This window comes from Puma concolor, chromosome D3 (assembly GCF_028749965.1).
Source record: "Puma concolor isolate L17-30 chromosome D3, mPumCon1.1.hap2, whole genome shotgun sequence".
Classification (NCBI taxonomy): Eukaryota; Metazoa; Chordata; class Mammalia; order Carnivora; family Felidae; genus Puma; species Puma concolor.
The window spans coordinates 91,299,190-91,320,422 of NC_141678.1; positions in this window are offsets into that span (position 1 = coordinate 91,299,190).

A 21,233-nucleotide genomic window follows, 5' to 3' on the forward strand; every position below is an offset into this window, starting at 1 on the left:
AAATAAATAAACATTACAAAATTAAAAAAACATCTTTTAAAGAAGATGGGATTGGTGATTTCATTATTGTTGAGACATATGTCACTGAGTGTTAACGAAGTGCTTGCAGAGATATTGGGACTCAGTGTGCCCCCAATCACTACCTGCAAACACAAGATACTAAACCTCCCAGACGCATAGTATTTCACAAGAGGTTAAGTGTGAAGTTCTGAGCAGAAACATGGTCCTTGAACCAGCGGGCATTGATCAAAAGGAAAAAAAGGTCGTGTTCTACTGCCTGGAATGTTATAGGAAAGAAGTTGTTTCAGTTTCATGCCCAGGACTGGCTTTGGAGGCACAGCAATTACCAATGTCTATGCTGTATGATCCATGAAATAATGGGGATTATACATACCCCAAACATCTTCCCGCTGGCTGCTGAGCTCACCGTCGTGTGATTTATTATTAAGTGCTGTTTTACGTGCCAGCATTTTGTGGTTTAACAGCCCACCTGAGTGTGAATGAGTTTATCAACTGGCTTTCTTACGAAAAGACAGATGAGGCTACATGAAAATGCTTAGCACATGGGTAGGAAGCAGCTGATGAAAACAGAAGAATGGCCCAGAAGACGAACTCCCTTGCCTTTGAAACTTTGCCCGGGTCTGATCGTTCAGTTAACTCAATAGGTTCCTGATCTAGAAGAGTCTCTTCATTCCCGGGTTAACCTTGGACTTGAAAAACAATGGAAGAAATGAGGAGGATGGGAGGGAGGGGACTGAGTGAGAGGCGCTGCCTCCTTCAACTCAGGAGCCTCACGCCTCCTGTAGCACCTGGCAGAGCAGGTGCGTCACCCAGAATGGGATGTGGGACAGCCGCTGGCACTTCCCCCGTCATGGGCCCTTCCCGCTTTCGAGGGAGCCTGGACACTAACCCGGTTAACGTCGGACAAGGGGTATTCACATCCCGCCCGTTTACCTAGGCTTCCACTTACTTAGATGCTGGCTGATAAAAATGTATGGTGTTACAGGGACCCCAGTCCCCTTTCAACTATTACCTGTGAAACGCACAAACCTAGACCTTGTATGAGGACCAGCTAGCTACACCTTATTGAGGACTGGAGCACTTCAGGGACCTTACCTTTACACTGTGAGAAGGAAAAGCAACGGAGAGCAAGACAGGAAGGGGATGAGGCTGCCTGCGGCCTTCAGATCTTTCCCTGGTTGGAAACTCTGCACGGAGCCCTTGTGCTGCAGGAGCACGGTGCGGGAATGTGCTTATTTTGCGGTTGAAGGGATTGAGGGGGTGTGTTGCAGAAATTTTGTCTTAGGACTTCAAACTCATTGATTTATCACCGGTCGTAAGCTTCCCTGCCAGGAACTGTTGGTCACCCTCATCGTCTTTGCCAACAGAATGCCCATATGATGGAGTCCCTAGTGGGAATGGGTTGCCCATCGATGAATGTGGATCAATAACTATAGACATCGGTTGTGACTTTTACTCTTGCCTGTAGTGAAGAAGAAGGCACTCTCTTCCCGGAATGCAGCTTGAGTTTCTCCCAGCAGGTTGAGCATGCAGACGGAAGAGCCACCCCTGGATGGCATCTCCGCTGAGCTTCGTGGAGTCGGATGTGTGGGAGGGGTGCTCGGAGGCAGGGGCCAAAGAACGGTCTATAGGTTTAGGGCTAGACAGGCAGATATGTCTGTCGTGAGCCAGCACCAAGGTCCATACACTAAATGTGGTGACCCGTTCACCCACAGGGGCGCTTCCTTTGTGTGTGTTTCCTCTTGGGTACCCGGCCCCTCCTGCAGAGTCATGTTCAAATGTCCCAGCTGCTCTCAGCTGCTCTGTTGGGGGTGGGGGGGGTCTGTGTGCACATTCCAGTCTGCGTGGTGGCAATGAGAATTCTCCCTGATCTCACTCTGAGGATACAAGAGTTGGGGTCATGGCATCTGGCATCCTGTCCCTGTGAGGTTTTTCTCTTTGTTGCCAGCCTTGGAGGATCAAGGTATCACTTTACGAGGGCAGACGGAATCTTCCTGCCTTAGTCCATGTGGGTTGCAGTAACAAAACAGTCCAGCCTGTGTGGTTTATGAACAACACGAGTGTAATTTCTCACGGTCCAGGAGACTGTAAGTCTGAGATCAGGATGCCAGCGTGGTCGGGTTCTGGTCACAGCCTTCTTCCAGAAGAGTGACTTTGACTTCTCATGACGTCTGCACAAAGTAGAAAAGGTGAGGGATCTCTTGGAGCCTTCTTCTATAAGCCAGGAATCCCATTCACGAGGGGATCCCTTGTGATCTACTGGTCTCCTAAAGGTCTCATCTCCTGATATCTTCGCATCTACCGTTAGGAGTTAACATTGGAATTTTAGGGGAACGCAAATGTTCAGACTATAGTGCTTTCCAGACACATAGAGCTCTGAGGTTTATGGAGTTGTTCTCCGACCCAATGATGCCACATGAGAATGTGTAACCTTGTCTCCATAACGCAAGCTTTGGGTCTGATGGCCAGATGCTTCTGTGAACTTCTTCGTGAATAAAAACAAATACGACCACATATACTTCAATGAAAGCAAATAGTCTGGAATTCTTCTTTGGTCCTAGGCAATGCATAAACCTCTTTCCCCATCAGATTCTTTGAGTAAGTTCTCTTTAGCCTAACGAAACGCTCCACAGGAGTCCCACATTTTGTTCAATGAATTTCAAATCCAGGCTTCCTGGGTTATTCATAGAATTCGTTAAGGTAAGAGAGGCTCTGCTGGAAGAAGAACACCATGGAGCTGTGAGACGCAAGGCTGAACGAGTGAGGTTGCTTGAGACCCATCTTAGGAGAAAGCCTACGGTTCAGGGCGGTAACAGTAGCCATTAGCCACACGGTGGCCTCTTGTAGCTCTTGTGAAACCCCATGTAAATTTTCACGTGAATTTCATGGAAAATGGCACTTAATGCATACACCAGATGCCGGCAACATCACCTCCATAGTAAATATATATATTTATATATTTCTTGAAGGTGCCTGCCAAAGATAAGTTTGTTCTCAGTCCTGACCTGTAGAAGCTTATGATGGACATGGAACAGTGTTGGGTGTTGAACAAAATTGCCCAGAATAGTGCTTACTGTGCGAAACACACGGCAGGTGCCTAATAAAAGAATTGTTACCAAACAAACAGCGAACACATGTATTAAATACAAATCAATCGCTCAATAGCTCAGGCGTGTGCTAAGGCACAGAAGTGAGCAGTGTGGTCTTGCCCTCAGCGAGTTCCTGCATCGAACTGGAGGACAAGTCTCATTCCCCAGAGAGAAGAGTGAACCACAGTAGGCAGGGTCTCATCGATGCCACGGACACAGGGCAAGGGCTGGTGGCGGGTGGCGTCCCGAGAAAGAGAAAGGGTGCTGGTAGATCCTAAATTCTGGCAGCTGATAGGAGCACACGCGTGCAGGATAACATCTAGAATTCTCAACCGTGATCTAGAGTACAGGAAAAACGAGCTAAAAATTAACCCTGATTTCTGATAGGTCCTCAAACCTTCAGCTGCTCAAAAATGGTGGTGGTCATGTTGGTAGGAGGGACTAGATCCAATTCTGTGAAGCACGTGGCCCCCTCTGTGACCACTGGGGTCAGGGCTGAGACAGGATGAATTTGCTCTCTGTCAAGGAGGCTTAGGGGAAGAAAAGCCTAAATCAAGATTTGCTGAAGATCATATGCAAATCAGCTCACTGGTAGAAAAACACGGTAATTCCTTGTGTGTGTGTGTGTGTGTGTGTGTGTGTGTGTGTGTGTATAAAACAACAGGAAGTTAAAAGTCATGAACAAGAGCAAAAGAAAAAAAAAAAGATACAATTTTCCGGTTTTCCAAAAAGCTTGGAGTTCATGCCAAGACACGTCTGAGTGCTGGTGTGGCTTTTCTACCTCCGTGTACCTTTGCCGTCCCAGGAAAGAATGTGTGATGATCCAAAGACTGAGTGAAGGTGCTGTTAAGTCCTGGGTCCACCACCAGTTGCCTCATGACCTTGGGCAGCTCACCTAACCTCTCCGGGCCCGAGTTTTCATCCCTACAAATTGGGCAAGATTGCCGGGAGGCCCAAGCGAGATGACCAGATGCGAACTTGCATTCAGAGGAAGCACCGTTCATCGGGAAAAGCTGGGTGTCTCGTGACACATCCTCGAGCACGGTTCTCTGTGCGTCAACAGTGGAAAGCTGGGCCTCAATTCCAGGCAGGTTTGGGGATCGACTGGAGGGCCAGACCGAAGCAAAGGCGACACGGCTCAGCAGATCTTAGGTAGTTCATTTCAAACAACTAGAGGTTGTACTGAAACATTTGCCTGACGGTGTCCCGCACATCTTCTGAAAATTCTTTTTCGGAAGCTTAAACCCTGTGGTGTGTTAAGCCAGGCCTGCCCTCCCTCCAGCAGAAGAGTGTGCTGATGTCATGTGGGCCGCCGAGGCAAGGCCACGTGAGATCCACTCCGAGAACGGTCTTCCGTGCTTTCCAGCTTCCGCACATCCGTTCCCCTCTCTCCTCCCTCTTGGAGTTGCACGTTTGGGTGTGTGTGGCCCTTGCGCTCCTAGAGTTCTGGGCTTTTCACTGAGGCGTCTGCAGCCAGACAGGGCTGGATGAGTTACACAGTGAAGCAAGCATTGGAACGATCACTCCCCCTGCATTGGTTGTGCTTAGGGTAGCACCATAACCATATGTAGGTGTTTAAAAATGCCACTTGGTGATTTTTATTATGTCGTGCTGCAGTCTTCCTATGTCAGTTGGGCTCCTCCCACGTCTATTATGAAGCACGAGAATGAAAGTTCCCACAATTTATGAGCCGAGTAGCAGCGGAGGATTAATAATCAGGGGCCTTTCATTAGAGCCTCCGTTAGGTTAACCCCTCTTTTCTCCCTGGGTTTTCTCTATGGAGAGGAATCGTTGTTTTGAACACAGTCCAGGTTTTTCTGTTAACCCGCTTGGTTGGAGACTCCTGTTGCCATATTTAGGGATTTGTGATACTGCAAAGGTTTTTGCTTTCGGCTTCCTCTTCTCATTTTTTACCCCTTAAAAATAAAGCAGACACGTGTGAAAGAAAGTTTCTCTCTGATCTGTCGTAGCGAAGGGACTCTTCAGGCACAACCGGGTGATGCCAGCTTCGGCGTCGTGAGGGCGCGTGCTGGGGGGTGCGTCCTCCCAGTGATGGGCAGCCGTGTCGCAGGCACTGCAGAGAAGTGCGGACCACAGATTTGATGCTTCTGAAGGACGACGGCATGGTCCCTGGAGAGGTAGACCGTTGGCTGATGGAGATTCTTCCAAACTCTAAGGGGCTGAGTGTCAGAAGCCAGAGATGGTCATTTAAGGGTGGAGCTCAGGAAGGCAGGGGGATGAGGACACAGCGGAGCTGATCCCACTTCGTTGCACAGAGCCTGCAGTGCGGACGTTCTCTCTGTGTCACTCTTTTCAACTGGGTTTCCTCCTGACTCCCTGCTCCCGGTTTATCTTTCTAGACTCTCACTCCACTTTGGTTATCTGGTTTTTCTCCGGACTTCTTGCCAGGCTCTGTTTTCTGAGTTTATGTGTCCCATTACAGCTGTAGGCCCCCAAGCTCTGGTGCAGGTCCTGCACACACACACACACACACACACACACACACACACACACACGTGTTGACTGCTGGGGAGGACTGGACCCCGGGCTCCTTTCAGCAGCCATGTGGTCTTCCAGAGCTTCACCCACATCAGAGTCCCGCACTCCAAAATTCCTTTGCTTGGAGCCTCCTTCTAGACCATGACCGTGTTTATGGGGCCTTGCTTTGGTTATTTTGGCTTTGCATTTCCTTCTCTTATTCCTGGACACCCCAACCTAGATGGTTCCTGGAGCTGTGCGTCACTGCTTACTTCCTTCTGTAAGTCCATTCATTCCCATCTGACACACGTTCATTTCCCTGTAGACCTACAGGCAAAGCTCCTCCTGGTGAGCCACAGAGCCACTGGCACCCCAAGCCCTGCTGCTCTAGACATGCCATTTGCGTGGCTTCCTTGTTTCCATTAATGGCACCTCCAGCCTTCTGGTCAGCTGGTCATTGCGCCCCTGCACTCCCCCTGTTCTAACTTCACAACACTCTCTACATCCTTTCTTACCCGCACCTCCAATCCCACTGCTCTGCCCCACCCGAGACCCTCGATACTGCCTGGGGGATCCATGATTACAATGGTTACTCCACAGGCTCTCCATCAAACCAGCGATTTCTCAGCATTACCTGCTAGCTGTTTCTAAATCATGTTGTGTTTATGCTCAGACAGCCCTCACACCTTCAGGGGCTGGCTGTTCATTGGTTACCAGGATAAGCCTAAATATTTTAAATTAAGGGCCATTCCTTATATATCTGGTCCAAATCTATTTTGCAGCCATGTCAAACTTCACTCACCTTCATGTAACCTCCCTCTGGTCCTGCAGGGGCGGTGGGGGACTGTCCTTTCGGTGTTTCTCTTATGGTACTCTTTGCTTATGAGTAATTCTGCCTGGAACAATCAACTCTTCTACCCGAATCCCAGCTCAAACACAACCTCCTCCGAGAGCCTTTCTTGATCTCCGTAGAGACTCTTCCTCTGGGCTTCCTGAACCCGCCGCTGAGCTGCCTCCTGGAGACATTTGCCACGGTGTTTATGTGCCCTGAAGCTATTGGTGTTCTTAGATGCTTCGTTTTCTTGTCAACTCCAATGCCATTGCATCAAGGACCTTTTCTTCATGATGTGTCTTTCGCTTACTGTAAGAACCTCCTTCGCTATGGTGAGCCCTGGAAAATGGTTTGTTCATTTCTTTTGGGAGAAAGAACAGGAGTCTTTCTAGGGTCTCCTTGGCTCCCTAAAGGGACATTTTATGCATCCATTGTTCCATGAAAATCCTTGTAAGAGTTTTCTCCTCATTCAGGTGAGACTCCAGTGTATGGATTAGAAATAGGGGGTCACATGAAAGGCCTGCAAAATACATTTCTTCTTTGGGTCTAATATATTGGACCATGAAAAAAAATCCCATGTCCATTTCTTGTGGCATTTTCAAACTTGACCTGGGTAAAACTTCAGCACTTTCTTGAAGGAGAAAAGGGAAAGTCAGAAACTTGAGAATTTGTAGCGGCTTAAATGCTTCTAATACGTAAGCTAACAGAATTAGTTCAAGAGCAATTATAAACACCTTAAGTATTCAATATTAAATACAATTTGTGTAATTTCAGAATGGAATATGTTTGAGCTTTCAGAAAAAAAAAAAAACCTAAAAAGATCAGCATTTATTGTTTTACTTTTTGATTGCTTCTGAAAAATTGTATGGTATTGCTTTGTATGAATAGGTCTCCATGAGTAAATTATGATCAAAATTCAAAGCCATCATAAATTAAATGTGTTTTTTTCCTGCTTTGGTATACAAGACTTTCCATTAAGCTAGCCCCATATAATATACCTTGGATGTGTTCAAGAAAGCCCTGTAAATTATAGTAAGTATTTAAAATGGTAAGTAGACATTGGAAAAGGCCACATTAGGATTAATGAATGAAGGGGTTGATACTGAAAATGCACTTGTAAATAAATAACATGAAAAGTAAGGATGACACATTGTTAGGTTAGAGTTACAAGTAGGGATGACAATAAATTGTAGGGTGGCAACCGAGTGTTCATGGAACTTCAGTTTGCGGGGAGAAGCATGTCTAATCTCTTTCCAGCAATGACTTCCCAGTTCCTTCTGGTCTGTGCTCAACCCGGAGGTTTTCCTGTACCTTCTCTTCAGATTTGGGAAGTACTCGAGATTTCTCTGCTAACCAGTCTACTCCCTTCCCACCAGAACTCGGTGAATTACTCACGCACTAGTTGAAGACGAGTAGGCGTGGAGCTGACTTTGGGTAGGAGACCGCGTTCTCTCAGCACCAGAAACTAAAGGTGACAGGGAAGGAAACAGACCCAGGATGCAGGCCACTCCTGACAGAAGCGGGAAGACTGAGCACACACAGGCAGGGTGGGCTTTAAATACGCGTGCTTGTTTGTCTCAAGGAAGGTTTGAGGAAGTGAACGGCACTTTGAGGAGAGAGTTAAATAGGACAGTGTGTACTTGGACTGTTATTTATTTATTTTTTTAATTTGTGTGGCTTTGGCGGAATAGAGTGGAGACACTTGGAAAAGTATCTTGGGTATATTTAAAGTTATGGCGCAGACTTTAAGTCTCCTTAGGCATATAACAGTGCAGCTATCTGAACTCTGGTTTCCTAAATTATCCATACATATACATGAATATGCATGTGTTCTATGATGAAAGGAGAGAGATTTCCTTCTGAGATGTTCATTTTCTCCACCGCCCAAGTTCGCATAGCTCCAATTATGTGATTTGCATACCTATTAGATTTCCCGTTTGCTAAAGAGGGTAACTTCAACCCGAACCAACAGAAATACTCTTCAAGAATTTATGCCCAGGTGCTTCACTCATGTAAGTTGTAAGAGTAAGTAGAAGAGTAAAGCCTGGGTTCTATATCATAGAAAGAAAAATAAATGTAGATGGAAAGTGTACAGTGTCCTGAAAAGAACTGACAGGAAGCCTAAAGCTCTAAGAGACCATGAGAGTTTCTAGAATTTAAAATGATGAGGTGTGCCTGGATGGCTCTGTCGGTTAAGCACCTGACTCTTGATTTCTCACAGTTTGTGAGATTGAGCCCCACGCTGGGCTCTGTGCTGTCAGCATGGAGCCTGCTTGGGATTCTCTCTCTCCCTCTTTCTCTGCTCCTCCCTGGCTCATGCTTTGTCTCCCCACTCTCTCTCTCAAAAAAATTAAACTTTTAAGGAAATAAACAAAATGATTATTAGATAAATTCGATGTCTTTATTTTTTCTTTATTTTTTTTAGAGAAAGAGAGGGAGCATGAGCAAGGGAGAGGAGCAGAATCTCGAGCAGGCTCCACGCTCAGTGTGGAGCCTGACATGGGACTTGATCTCATGACCCCGGGATCATGACCTGAGCAGAAATCAAGAGTGGGACACTCAACTGACCGAACCACTCAGGTGACTTGCAAAATTCTATTTCTGACTGTGAAGGTATAGCTTACACCGGAATAACTCTTCCACAGGTAAGAAAATATAAAAACTCTTTCAAGACACTAAAAAAAAAAACCATAAAAAGCAGACAGAAACTGGAGGAGATACTGAGTGAGGGTAGTCCCAAATCTGCACAGGGAAACATGGATAGAACTCAGGGAGAGATTCAGGCCCCAATGGCTTAAGAAATCATCAGGCATAGTTTGGGTCTCATAGCTGCTTGAAAGTGAAGGGAGAATTCTAGAAATCAGGAAACCAGAGAAGAGGTAGGCCCCAACTCTGTGTATAAACTCTTTAGTCCTGATTGACTAATGAACTGAACATGCATGGGGGAGACCAGAGGATTTCCATGAAAAAGCAATAGCTACAAGACAGGAAGGACTGAAGAACGTCCACTGCAGCCCACGTTGAGGAAGACAGAGTTTGGAGTGTGAGTTCAGTCAAGTTCATTGACCACTAGAACAAAAAATCAGTGTACTTTTGAGGAATGCAACATAATCCCAAGTCTCTAGATGGGGCATCTACAATGTCTAGAGTAATAAAAAAAATCACTAGACACGCACAGAAACCATAAAATTTGGCTCAGGGTCAACAGACATTAATACCAATAATATCTGGATGGATTTAGCAACCCAGGACCTGAAAACAACATCTGTAAATATGTTTAAGGATGTAAAGGAAAATATGATTTTAATAAGTGAACAGATCAGGAACTCAGCAGAGAAATAAAAGCAGTAAAAAGAAACATAAATTCTAGGGTGAAACATGTAATTCCTGAAATTAAAAAAAAAAAAAATTGCTGAGTGGATAAAACAGTGATGAAATTAGAAATCAACAGTAGACGTTACAACCAGTGGGTGAAAGTTAGATGAGGAATAAGTGTTTATATAGTCTGAAAATATCCCCAGTAATTACTTATTAATTACAAATGGAGAAATAGTAACTTCACATTCAGAAACCTAGTGAATTCTGTTTTATACAAGTGATCAAAGCCAGTATCACTAATATTGGAACAGAGAAATACCATATAATGTGATGAGAACACAGCCCTTCTGTGGAATTTCTGCCAAAAGGGAGTAACCTGAATCCAATTACAAGGAAACACCCACAAACCCAAATTCAGGGACATTTATGAGGTAAGTGGCCTATACTCTTCTAAACACTAAGATAAAGAAAGACAAAGGCCCAGCAACAGCTCCTGATGAAAAGAACCTGACTAGACATAAAAACAAAATGCATTATAAGATCCTGGACTGGTTTCTGGAACAGGGGTGGGATATTTAAAGAACATTAGGGTGATTGATACAATTCAAATATAGACTGTGGCTTAGATAATAGAAGTGTTTCAAGTTAAATTCTGTGAACATGATAATTGTGCTCTAGTCATGTAAGAGAAAGTCTTTGTTCTTAGTGAATACACATTCAAGCATTTATGGGGGAAGTGTCCCAGTGTTGCCAAATTATTCCCAAATGGTTCAGAAAAAATATGCAGGAGGTGAAAGCAGAGAGGTAGTGAGTGTAGAGGTGAGCTCATGTAGCCCTTAAGGGTCACAGAGACATTTGGTTTTTACTTTGGATGAAATGGAAAGCCAGCTTTCTAAGCTGAGGAATGACAGGATCTCATATATGTCTAAAATCAGTTCACTCTGGAAACTGTCAAAAGAAAACAAGAGAGGTATACTGTAGGAAGTGACTGCAATGACCCAGGCCAAGATATTGGTGGCTTGGAGCAGGGTGGGAACAAAGGAAGTGGCAAGAAGTGGCTAGCTTCTGGGCATATTGGAAGGAAGACCAATCAAGATTTGCTGATTTACCCCATGTGGATTGGAAGTGAAGGAGGCCCCCAGGGTGGTGGCAAGGTATTTGATCTGAGTAAGCAGATGGATAGAGTTGCCATTAATGGTGATAGGGAAGAGGTAAGAGAGGATATGAGAAACTCAGTATGGGATATGTTAAGTTTGAGACAGCTATTCAACGTGCAAGTAGAGATGTCAAGGTGAGAGAGTTTTAAGTCTGGAGTTCAGGACAGGTGTTTAGGCTGAAAGTACGAATTGGGGCATCTTTGGCATGTGGTTGTTCTTTAAAAGCAGGAAACAGACTGTAGGAGATGCCAAGAGACTGAGTCTAAGTGGAAAGAAGGAGACAGTCAAAGACAGCCCCAGGCAGACCAACCGAGGTCATGATTCCCACTCAGCCGCAGCGTTCATGATGCTAGTCAGGGGACAATTTGGGGACGAGGCAGGAGACTTGACTCACTGCCTTTTACTGAGACTGGCTCCGTCCTGACCGAAGCACCCAGAAAGAGTTTGCAAGATATCTCCTACTACAAGGATCCCCTCTACAAACTTTGGAGTCGACAGTGATAAGCTAATCTCCGTGTATCCACTGTTGCATTTCTAAATAAAGGTCTCTCTTGGACAGGTGGAGCCATCAGAGGCAGGAGATGACATTTGCATTGTCAATAGGAGATCCCCTAATTGTCTACAGTTCCCAACGAGAGCCCCTCTGGGGGTCACAGAGGCAAACACTAGTTGCTGGAGGCCATCACTTCAGTCGTTGGAGCTGACCAGTACAGGATCCCCTTGAAGACTCCCCAACCATGAGGATACCTGTAGAGTTTGCCAGTTTTTCCACACTTCTTCTTGGGAAGCTGGATGCTGGTTCACAATTCTGCCATGTGAATTGCAGATGTTCACCTGTCTCCCTCGCCCTTCAAAATGAAGCAAATATAGACAGATACAAGATGCAATAAGAGGTATTGAGCAAATCAAGTTAAAAAATGCTCCCTAACACTCTAGAGGCCCAGGCACTAAACATATTTTTCCATTTAAGCAGGTTTTTGTGCTGAGTGATTAGGAAAAATGCACTAAACATTTACTTCACCTTCAGCGTCACCTTCATTCTGTCCCCATTGAACTAGGCTAGTATTTATCTCATCAGGGAACTGGGTAAAATAAGTAAGCAGGCAAGGAGTGGGAGATGAAATTCAGGGTTGAGCACTGTCGGCTTATTGATGGCGTTGCGTCCCCAAGTGTCCCATTATCCCTTGGAGCAGCCTCGCTCACATGCTAAAAAGGAGAAGTGGTTATCCTGGGGAGTAATGTATGATCCCCTGGGGCTTTCTCCACAAGAAAATTGACCTTATATGGGCATCCACTGGCTCTCAAGAGGCACTGTATTTTATTCGTTTTCCTCCATCGTAAGGCTGGGCGCAAATGAGAACCCAGCCACCCAACCCAGAAGGAAAGCCCTTTCGTCAGTTCTGTTCTCTGCTGATGACGCGTGGGGTTTTGCTTTTGGGGAACCTCCCCTCCAATGATGACCTTGATCAATTTAGGCACAGGTTGGCTTCGTTGGTTTTTGGTGATGAGGCTAATTTTTTCCATTCAAATCCAAGGCCAGTTAGCTTTGGTCTGCTCTACGGGCAACATCTTCACCCTATGTGAGCTTCTTAAAACTTGTGGGTCACTGGTCACAGGAGTGCGGGGACAGAAATGGCAACAGTAGTCCTTTATCCCTCTCTGTATCAGAGGAAAATGCCCTACCTGGGATGCTGAGGGCAAGGGGCGTCCCTGCATGGAAAGCTGCCCATTGATTCTGTGGAAAGTTCTACCAGAATTCCTTGGAAATCACTCTGCGGGGGAGGGGTGCTGAGGAGGTGGGGACACCATTACCTTTGACGGAGGCCTGACACCAGGGCCTTTTTTAAGGAGGTTACTCACTGTGTCCCGTAGGTTATTGCTGATTTGTCTGGTGGTCAAACCTTCCTACCCATCCCTTCCCTTTATCCTCAGGATTCAATCCATCCAAGAGGCAAATCCTTCCACATGTCTGTGGCTTTTTAGGTAATTCAAAAAGCAGCCTTGGCAAGAGATTTAGTTTGGAGTCACCGTTCCCCCAAACCTTCAGGAATCTCAAGGTAGGAACAGCCAATGAGCGATAGACCTGATTAGGTAACGATGGACCTTGCATGGCTCACGACACGCCTGGGGCCGATTTGATCAGAGAGGAGATGGGTCCCTCTGAATCCCAGAGGCTCCTTGCCATTCTAGTGACCTGCTTCCTCATTTCCTTCATGTCTGATCTCAGGACATTTTCAGGTTTCTGGCCTCTTCATAACCATTGCTACCTTAACAGAGCAATCTTTCCTCTTTCTTTGGTGTTCCAAAGTGTGGAGCAGGTAGTTCTAAGGAAATTCAAGTCACCGTCATAAATCGCAAGTGATTTTCGAAAGATATAGAATACTCCTAAATGATGACATATTTCCAGAAGATCGGTAAAACATTTCTGAGTGATATATGGCTGGGCAGTTGTGTCTGTGCTGTGAACTTGAGGGAGAATATCCAGTAAGCACAGTATTTTATGAGCATTACTGGTCATGTCTTTTGTTTTTAATAGGCAAAAATTGCAACTGGAGAGGCTGGCCACACCGAAAGTTGGCCTACGTTATGCCGGGTCTGGTGGGAAAAGCTCTGGGGGTTTCTATTTGCCTCCAGGACCAAAGGTTGGTGGGGGGACTCGGTGCACGTGGGGAGGGGAAGAAGTCCCGTGTCTGAGAAACAGATGACAGTGTCCGAGGACAGTTCCAGCATTTAAAAGTAATTATGGGGTGTGGGGCAGGGAGAGGCACTGGATTTATTCAAAAAGCCTGCTCTGTACATTAACTAAATTCATGACTTTAATCACTGATAGAAAAGCAAAGCAAAGCAAACAATATATATACATACAGAGCTGCAAAATACTCGGGTGGCTCACCTTCTCCGTCAGTCCCCGGAGACCTTCATCCCAGAGTGCTGGCCCGGGAAGGAGGCTCTTGGGCTTGTGGTAGCTGATGACCAAAGTCAACTGCAATCACAACACTGTGGTGACGGGTGAGCTAGTTAAACTTTTGCATCTATCTGGCCTCCAGGGCTAAGTCTAGAAAGGATAGGATAAGGAGGGGAGGCCTCCCGGTTACGCTGATGGAGATGAAAAGGAAAGAAAGTTCTCTCCCCTCCACTGGGAGCTAATGGGGCGTGCCTTGCTCCCCGCAGCCCAACCCGGGACTGTGCTGGTGCCCAGCACATCTGGCAAGGCGACTGTGAAGCATGTTATAACCACACAACCTCGTGTGGACCTCCAGAACATTCTGAACACAAGGGGCATTGTGGCTAACACGCACATTGGTGCAAAGGCTCTGCTAAGTTGTGGAAGCCTCCTTAATTAAGGATCCGGTGTTATAAAACTCCCAACAGTTGTATGGAGTGTCTCCATAGGTCTTGCGGTGAGTTATCTGCTTTAGCAATTTGGTAACCAGCTCTTCACGGCCACGGTGGCCCCTGTGTGGACGAGCTGCACCCTATGGAAAAAAAAATGATCAAGAACAAACCTAAGAGGGAAGGTGTCGGGAGTGGATTACGTTATACCCAAAATGGAAAAATGATCTTCGTGAAAGCCACGTAGGAAAAGCTTCGTGAATGGTAAAGGTCTACCAGTATACATCCTGAGTTCAAATACCAGTGCAATTTGATCTGTTGGATACAACTTTGCTACTCACCTACTGTATGCACTTTACTAGAGTGATTTGCCACAGGGAAAGACTGAGTCATTGTAACCATCGACTTCCCCAGAGTATGAAACAAGAAAGGTCATATTCTTAGATGTATCATGTGGAACTCCTGGGGAGCTCCACCTAAGTCTCTGAAGCAGGGCCAGAGATGCACTGGTCCGTGTCCAAGTGCGAGATGTGGCAGGAGTAGTTATGGGAGCTGTGAGGATGATTTCTGAGGCTCCGCATTTAAAATGTCTCAGGCGTCTCGGATCAATATTGTTCAATAACAAATGGCTTATTACAAATCTTTAAATTTTTTTAATGTTTATTTTTGAGAGAGAGAGAAAGAGAGAGAGAGAGAGAGAGAGAGAGAGAGCAAGTGGGGGAGGGGCAGAGAGAGAGGGAGACACAGAATCCGAAGCGGGCTCCAGGCTCCGAGCTGTCAGCACAGAGCCCAACACGGGGCTCGAACTCACGAACCGTGAGATCATGACCTGAGCTGAAGTCAGACACTTAACCAACTGAGCCACCTAGGTGCCCCAATAAATCTGATATGTAAATTGAGAATTCTCGACCACCAAGATTTTTCCACCAGCTCCCTCTCCTGATGGGTCTCCCAAAATTTCAGAGGCAGTCTTCATGCAAGAGTTAGCCACCCTGAGATCCAGAGACTAGCACTGAACCTGTGGTCTATTTCAGATTAGTCCACACTTTCCCCAAGTTAACTTGCTCTAACTAGAGAATAATAATGATGATGACAATTGAATGAGCCCATCCCTTCTACGGGAACCAACAGAACTAACTGAAGTGTGATTGTGTCTACTTCCTGAGGCCATGGGCTGGTTTGAGGTCTCATGTGAATTGTACATCTTCCTACTTCAGAGATGTGGGGAGGAGGAAGGTCACCCAGTGGAACACAGGGTTAGGGCTTATGGTAGAAATGGATAATTGTAGAACTAAATGTATTTCCCAGGAAAATCACACCCCTACACACATCAAGGGTGCAGAGAAGTTTTTCTGCAATTTAGCTGCATAACACACAGGTTTTCTGAATCTCCATTCAGCTGTTTCAAATGCTGGCTTTAAAGGGTCCCCTGAGTCCTATAGCACACCCGTGATTATAAAAATATTTAAAGCCACAGAAAGAATATATAGCTGTGCAGACACATGTGTTGATTTATTGTGTCCCGTGGTTTGATACACACTGGAAGGCAAGGTTTCAGGCTGACAAAGGCATCAGAGTAGCAGGCTTCAATCCATATATTACGGTTCCAGCCCCAGAAAGGGAGCAGGGTCTAAAACAAGGCTATAATATAGGGTTTCTGAAAACTCCTCTACATAAGCAGGAGACAACATAAAACGTTACATGACTATTTATGCGACACGGAGTCGTATTCGTAGTGATATGACCACATAAATAGTATTGTGAATTTTTGGAATATGGAAATTAAAGAAAAATATTTCAAACCCAAACCATATATTATGAAAAATAACAAATCTTCCCAAATGCCGTCAAAGAGAAAGAGATGAGGTGGGAGAGGGAACAGAGTTCTAGAAATATCTATGAATTTTTCTTTATTGATGAAAACTTCACTATCTAAAAAAGAAAAAAAGAAAAAAGAAAAAAAAAGCAACAAGGGCGCCTGAGTGGCTCAGGCGGTTAAGCGTCCGACTCTTGATTCTGGCTCAGGTCATGATTGCATTCATGGTAGTGGGATTGAGCCCCGAGATGGGTTCCATGCTGAGCGTGGAGCCCGTTTGGGATTCTCTCTCTTCCTCTCCCTCTGCCCTAAACCCGCTCTCTCTCTCTCTCTCTCTCTCTCTCTCAATAAATAAATAAACATCAAAAAATAACAAATTAAAAAATAAAAATAGCAAAACTCAGGCTTTTGTGTACAGTAAATGTATTATTATGAGAGATTAGCTTAGTTGTTTTTTTTTAAGTCTTCCACAATTTAGTACTAATGTTGAAATCTTGCACAGTGTGTGAGTTTTTCCTTACAGTAGGTGTTTGGGTGTGTTTGTTGTTTCCTGCCTGGAGTCTTGGTCTAGGGAGTAGTCCATGGACCCCACTGCCCCTTCCTCACATTCCCTCCTGCCCCGTCTGTCTTTGTTCACTAGTACCCAGTCCCCTGGGTCTTATTTCTGTTTTTGACACCTGACAAGCCCATTAGGTTGAGGCCTTTGCACTTCCTGTCTCTTAGTCTGGAATGTTCTGAGCTCAGAGCCGTATAGCCCTCAGCCTTTCCTTCTATCTCCCTGGACTTTTCTTTTCTTTTTTTAAATTTTTTATGTTTATTTATTTTTGAGAGAGACAGAGACAGAATGAGAGTGGGTTGGGGCAGAGAGAGAGGGAGGCACAGAATCTGAAGCAGGCTCCAGGCTCCGAGCTGTCAGCATAGAGCCTGAAGTGGGGCTCGAACTCACGAGCTGTGAGATCATGACCTGAGCCAAACTCGGACGCTCAGCTGACTGAGCCACCCAGGCGCCCCATCCCTGGACTTTTCTAAGAAGCAGCTAGCAAGCCCCTTCTTCCACATGATTCCAAGGTAACCCGGCTGCCTTTCTCATATAAGCTTCTTCCCAAAAGGACAATGCCGAGGTACATGAGGGCAGAGATAGAGACCAAGAGGATGATCGATGACTCGAGAGGCCCTATGACGTTTGAATTATTTTAGCAATAACCCAAGAACAGTGCTGCACACGTAGAAGATATACGGTACATGTGTGGGTTATGAGTTAACAAATTAATGAAGTTATAAAATAAATGAATGAACATGTTCTGCTGATATGAAGTACAAGGACTGCATTACGGAGAGTCTCTGGTAGCCTATTCTTATTAAAATCAATCATGAATAGCCAAAATAGAATATGCGCAGAACAGAAAATAAAGGCTTGTTTTATGAGATGTAACTGTGTCTTTAATGTTCCTATGGCCATATTTAAACCTTCAGAAAGCTTGAATTTGTAAACAGTGATCATAGATTGATATTATATGTATTTATGAGCAGTGTTCAAAAAGTGTAGCAAGTTAATTACTGATACATTACACAGAGTTCGATATTTTCATTAGTAGTATAATATCTGGTTGGGAGTCAGTAAGTAACACAAAATCAATCCATTGTTAACTATTTGTGAACTAGTACACTTCAAGATTTGAACGTCTGATGATTCTACACAAAGCCTGAGAAGTGATTTTGGAACATTAAAAAAAAAGTTTCCTTTCCCCAAATCCATTGCCGGATGGTTAAAGTTTGTGGAGGAGAGGTTATGAATGGCCAAGTGTATTGAAAGCAGTTTATGCCTTTTTTCTCTTATTATAATTAGATTATTTAATAAAATATCATGTGAACCAAATAAAGTTACTGTTTCTTTGAAAAGTAGGTTGAAATTTTTTTAAAGACTCAGTAAAGTCAAGTTCATAAGAAATTGCCAATGATTGAAGTGCGGACAAGAAAGCTACTGATTTTTTTTTTTTTTAAATGTTAAAAGTCTAAGATTCTGCACTGAGATGGCTTTGCAAGTTTTCTCCTTCTCTTTCCATTTTCAAGAAATGTATGGGGTGCCTGGGTGGCTCAGTCGGTTGGGAGTATTACTTCAGCTCAGGTCATGATCTCATGGTTTGTGGGTTCCAGCTCCGCATTGGGCTCTGTGATGATGGCTCAGAGCCTGGAGCCTGCTTTGGATTCTGTGTCTCCTCTCTCTGCCCCTCCCCTGCTTGCTCTCTCTCTCTCTCTCTCTCAAAAATAAATGAACATTAAAAAAAATTTTTTTTAATGTATAAAAGCAAACACAGAGGTTTAACCCAAGGTATGGTTTATACAAAAAACAAACCAAACACCAAAAACCAAAACCAAAAACCAAAAAAAAAAAAACCCCGATAATTAATCTAACTTGAAAAAAATGTCTTGGGCCTCATTGGTGAGTGAATATAGGCTAATACATTTTGCTTAAAATAAAAAAAATTAAGTGAGATGACATTTTTAATACCGTTAATAGTATCAACTTAATACCGTTAATAGACATTAATAGTACCGTATCTAAGACTTCAGCTGTAGTTGACTAGCCCGAGTCATAGATGATACAAAATATTCCAGCCTGTCTCCCCACAAGTAAATGCAGGAAGGTGTTCTGGTAATAAACCAGGAAAGACAGTTTGCCAGGACTTTCCCATTTATGCCATTCAGTTGTTAAGGCAAATAATTTGTTCAACTTGTCTTACTTTGATAAAGCTCCCCACGGCAAAGGGTAAGAAAACAATGATTTGGAACAAGTTCCTTGAAAAAAATCGAATTGATATCAGGTTACCTTACTAGTGTGACCAGATACGAAGGGGCAATGATAATATCTTCAAAATTCTGAAGGAAGAAAATTTGAACTTAAAATTTCAGACCAGTACAATGGTGAGTAAGCATGCGAATAAAAAACACTCCTCAGTTATAAAAGACTTGTAACATTTACTTTACTTAGAAAGGTCACTCTGGGAAAGCTTTTCCCAAATTGGAAATGGAGTGGATACATTCACTTCCTCGTCTTTCATCACAGGGATAATCTCTAAAATCTACAAATCGGTATTTCATACATTTTGGTACTAGTCGGTATCATAATCGTGTTTAGGCATTATTTGTATACCAATATTTAATCTTATAAAAATGTTTTAAAGTATGGTGACATCTTTAAGTGGTGCTTTGTAGCTTACAGGGAAATTATCTCTGCAAAGTTACTTTTGGTTTTTCCTAATCTATCATTCCAACAGCTGAATAAAGCAGAAAAAAGAACAAGAATGTTTGCAAGAGAACTACAAACTTTAGGATCTATTTTAAAATGTCTACCCGTAGCGGTGCCTGGGTGGCTCAGTCGGTTGAGCATCTGAATCTTGGTTTCCGTTCAGGTCATGATCTCATGGTTATCGAGATCAAGCCCCGCTTCCCGCTCTACACTGGGCCTGCTTGGTATTCTCTCTCTCCTCTCTCTGCTCCTCCCCTGCTTGTGCGCGCGCGGTCTCTCTCAAAATAAACAAATAAATGTAAAAAAATGTCTACTTATAGAAATGGGGTTGGTTTTTTTTTTGGAAAATGCATGTAATAAGACAAAATTCCTCAACTTCATATTTCAGTTTAGTAACAATTTTAAGGCCAACTTGAAGAAAAAAGAACACCGAATTGTGAAAGCTTAATTAAGCACTGAAGTCAACACTTAGGATGAGAGAGGAAATCACAAAAATTACAGTTATAAAAACTTGCAAATATCACAGACGCCAACAAATGCATTACAATTCCATAGTATGTTCTTAATCAAGTATGTGCTGTAGGTTTTGAATTGGAATTGGAGATATCAGTATGAACTTTTGGTTTTAAATATATATCCAGCTAGATAGATGTAAAAATAAATACAGATATTTATATTTATATTTATATTTATATTTATATTTATATTTATATTTATATTATAAATACAGGTGCATGTGTCAGTACACACACACGTATTTCCCAGGTCTGTCTGCTGAAGGCATTGGGGAGAAATTACAACTCATAGCAATGAGCACACACAGCCTGGATCTTGCTTTCTGAATACCATCTCCGAAAAAAGGCACCACAGGTTTCTGGGAAAGTGGTCAGTTCCAGACATGGGGCATGGAACATACCACATGAGCCAGGCACATCTTGTGCATGCGGGGGGGGGGGGGGGGGTGAAGAGTTGCTGGAAAAATGGTAGGGTTTTGTCAAAAGGGCACAGAAGCAAACGTGAAGAAGTCCCCAATGGCTAGAGTTAGAACAACTTGAGCAACAAAATAAAAACAAATGTATTAGATTTTAACCCATAGAATAAAATTAATATTCATGAGTCTACACTGATATAAAACATGAATAAATGAATAAATGGGAGAGAAGTGACGAATCCTCCCTACAGAATAATTCAAATTAATAAATGTAAAAGAAATGAGGGAGATACAAAATCACCCGTAGGCAAAGCCCACAGTAATAATTAATGCAGGAAGATCCACCGATGGCCCCCAAACTCGATGGGCAACGCTTGTAAGAGAAACAGAATATATGCATGTACTTGAAGGCTCTTCCCCAAGGTATTTACAAGCGACAAAGGAGAAATGATGATTATACGATGGCGAAATAGGGTACAACGCCTTAACCAAGAGATTGAGATTAACACCCCAAGTAATAAGAGATTTTGGCAACATATTCCCCCTGGTAGGATGCCTTGAAGAGAACACTTCTATGGTATTCTTGCCCCAAATCATAACCTCAATCTAATCCTATGCAAACATCAGACAAACCAAATCAAGACACATTCCACAAATGAACTGAGCAGGTCTCATCGAATGAATCAAGGTCATGAAAGACGAGGAAAGTGAAGAACCATCCCTGAGTAGAGTTGTTGAGGGAGATACAACATACATGCAGTGTGGATTCTTGGATTGGATCCTGGAACAGAAAATGGACACTAGGGGAAATTTGTATGAGATTTGTATTTTAGTTAATAACATTATACCACTGTTAATGTCCCGGTTTTGATAGCTGGATAATGCTTATATACATTGCTAAGTTGGAGGAGTCCTTTCAACCAAGGGCCGTCTTGGCTCTTGAGACATTAGGCAATGTCAGTAGACATTGTGATTCTCAACACTGGGGGACAACTGCTGCTGGCGTCTAGT